Source organism: Oratosquilla oratoria, chromosome 21 (genome assembly GCF_046742065.1).
Source record: "Oratosquilla oratoria isolate Oo_2021 chromosome 21, ASM4674206v1, whole genome shotgun sequence".
In the NCBI taxonomy this organism is placed as follows: Eukaryota; Metazoa; Arthropoda; class Malacostraca; order Stomatopoda; family Squillidae; genus Oratosquilla; species Oratosquilla oratoria.
In genome coordinates this window covers 42,907,340-42,910,641 of record NC_134797.1, presented here as the reverse complement: position 1 = coordinate 42,910,641, position 3,302 = coordinate 42,907,340, and positions in this window count along the sequence as shown.

Below are 3,302 nucleotides of genomic sequence, written 5' to 3'. Positions count from 1 at the left end.
TGTTTACCTGATTGTATATTTTGGTCCTTTGACGTGAAGATAGTGTATGAGATATGTGGTTCATTCTATACTGTTTTGAAATGAAGAATCCCAAGTATAGATATAAAGTATTGTAATATAACAAAAACAATTAGATTCCATTGTCTATGGCTATTTCCCTTGTAAGGGGAAAGAGGCACTTAGTACATAGATACATAGACCATTGTCTATATTGAACTGATATCTCTCCTTCATGGAGATTTGCGAGGTTCATTCTATACCAATTTATCCATTTTACATAGCATTGAAGGTAACTTGCCAAGTTAGATTAGAAATAACATAAACAGTCACAAGTACTGCATTGTTTTGAATGTCAAATACAAGTGGGAATCCTTAGGGTTCCATTCTCATGTCATTTGTTTGTAGTATGTATGAATGACATTCTACAGATGGCAAGGCATGCCATCGATATGTAACACTGAGTCAATAGAAAGATTATTGCACACCCCATCCAAAGGCTGTGCCCCCAAAGAGGAACCAATTAAAGTGTCCAGAGCAGCTCACAAACCACCATGCCACCCCCACTTAAGTGTGCACACCTGATTAGCCAGTATTTGGTCTCCAGAAAAGGCCCAATGCTCACAGTTTCACAATGCATCTCCTTTTGTCTTATGATCTTAATCATTTCCTATTAAGAAAAGTACATTGGGGCTCACCCATCCACACCTCCTGCAATTGGGCAGGAGCAGCCAGCCCCTTGCACATACTATAAATGCACAAAACACATCATATATGCACACACATATCATCAATGTGCTCCAGGGTCTATTTAGATTGCACTTACCAACACTAAACAGTATATAACAAATTGGACCTGCTGCCTGCACACATCTAAACTCTCCACCAAAAACATCCCAACATATACATACTACAAGTAAGCATTAAATGAGATATCACATTGGGCTTTCACGAGCGGTATCACCAGTGCCAACAGTTAAGAGTTCAAGTAAAAACAACCTCAGTTACCATATTTTATTTTTCAAATTTCCAAATATCAAACTATCTGTCGTATATAGCAAAGCTGAATGATGAACTAAGATATTGTAAACCAATATGAATGTTAGACATTCTATTGAAATGTTCTTAGAGAAGTATAGGTTTCTGTAATCGAAATCATGTTCTAGTTATACAAATGGAGGTAGGATGCGAGAGGAAAAATAACAGTGTGATAACCCCTTTACAATAGCAAACAAACATGCAGATCTATAGCAGCTCTTACATAAATGCACCATACATGTAACACACCACAGGCCACACAACCATTCTTTACAGATGATATGAAAGTCAGAGAAGACAAGACAACACAAAGAAAGACTCGGATATATATACAAAAACATACCATTCTCCAGCATAACAAAAGAAATTAAACAATCACTCAGACACTATAGTAAAATGATCATAACAAATGCTACAAAAACAACACATCACAAATATTTATCACCCACCACATCAATACCTCAAGAAAACACACCTCCACTCCAACCACTCATTTACTCAATAAACAAAGGAAAGTGCAAACAAAGTGCAAAAGATAGAAGTGAATAGAGAGAGACTGTGAAGAGGTAAAAACACAAGGGATGTTCTTGTTTTCTTAATTTTTTGAGTGGATGGGGAGAGGGGTTGTCATATAATGAAGTAGTGGGGGCAAACTGGCTCCAGCTCTTGGGCCCTGCTATGGTGGAGGGACTATGTCTCACTGCACTACCTTTGACCTGAGCTTTGTGGCAAGGGACAGGTATGACACTTCATTCACAAGGTGATGATATGGGAGGTACAATGAGTGGGTTTGGATGAGTGTGTGGTGGGTTGGTGCTTTGCCATGGCTACCCCATTTTTGAGGGGTAAACTCTAATATACATTTATCAATTATAACTTAAGTATGGAGAAGATGTATACTTTGACTTGGCCACCCCACTTTTTAATGAGGAAAAAAGCCTTTGATATTTGTAACCATACAACCTTTCTACTTCAGACCTATAGCACAACAACAAAACTCTCACATATGACCTACTAATAACGGCCTAATCACGAACACTGCAAACTTTGTGGGGCTGTAGTGCAACAGCCCCTCCATCACTACCTTCTAGAGTGCAGAGCCACTACCCTTCTTTGCCTAGACCTCTGCCTGCCACTCACTTTGGAAGGAGTGATGCAGCATCTCACCATCTCCCCTTCCAAGGCAACCCTCCCACTGGTGCTGTCTAGGGTTGAAGGGTGCCCTCCCTCCACGATGTTTGGGTACTGCCACTCCTAACAATGGTATCATGTGGACACTGCCTTCTGAGTTGATGTATGCTCTGTTCCAGACTACTGCAAGGTTGAGGTCTGGGTGGGTGCCAGCAAACAGTGACATATAAAGGGCTGGTAATAGTAATGGTCATGGTAATAGTAAGACCATAATAATGGTATCACCACAGACACCTATCCCCACCTCTCATCCAAGTTTCTCGTGTTTCTTTAAAAAAAGAAAAAAAAAATCTAAGAGGGGCTGCAGGAGTAAATCTATCACCAATAAGAAAACTTGGATAAAAAAAAAATATTGCATATAACATTCGTTTATGAAACAACTGCTTGGAAGTCTTTTGCTGTCCCCTGCTGTGCATGTGCTGTATTTTGCTGCATTACTTCAAATGGTGACATTGACAGCACAGTTAAACACTCCATAACATCCTCATCTGCAGATGACACCAAAGCCACCAAAGAAATGGGGGATCGAATATAACCACCTCCAGAAGGATTTTGAAAGGATGTACATCTGGGCTGTTAACAACATGAAATTCAACTAAACCAAATTTGAACTAACGAGATATGACACAGGCCTTATGTCACAACTCACCTATGGGTCAGGCTAGTTGTGACAAAAAGAAAAAAAAAGTTGAGGCCATACACAGTTCAGACAAATGACAGTTTAAGCAGGATAATTTAACTCTTCGTTAAAATTAAATATCATAAATAAGAATAACACATACAACATAAATGGTCATAGAATGATAAATTTATATAAATATATATAACATGAAATATACACATTAGATTATTAACCAATTAGAATAGCTGTGTGTGCTCTTCTCTGTAGCACGTAAGAACAGAGGGCGAAACGAAGTCTAGATTATGGTGTAGACTAGTCTTGATACAGGTTGCTGAGGTCGCACCAACAGTCTTGGGAGACAAATAGGTAGTTTGAGGTGAAGGTTATGCACAATAACTTTTGGTAGGTGAAGCTTCTGGTAGTCGGGAATACATAAGATATTTGATGATGTTTC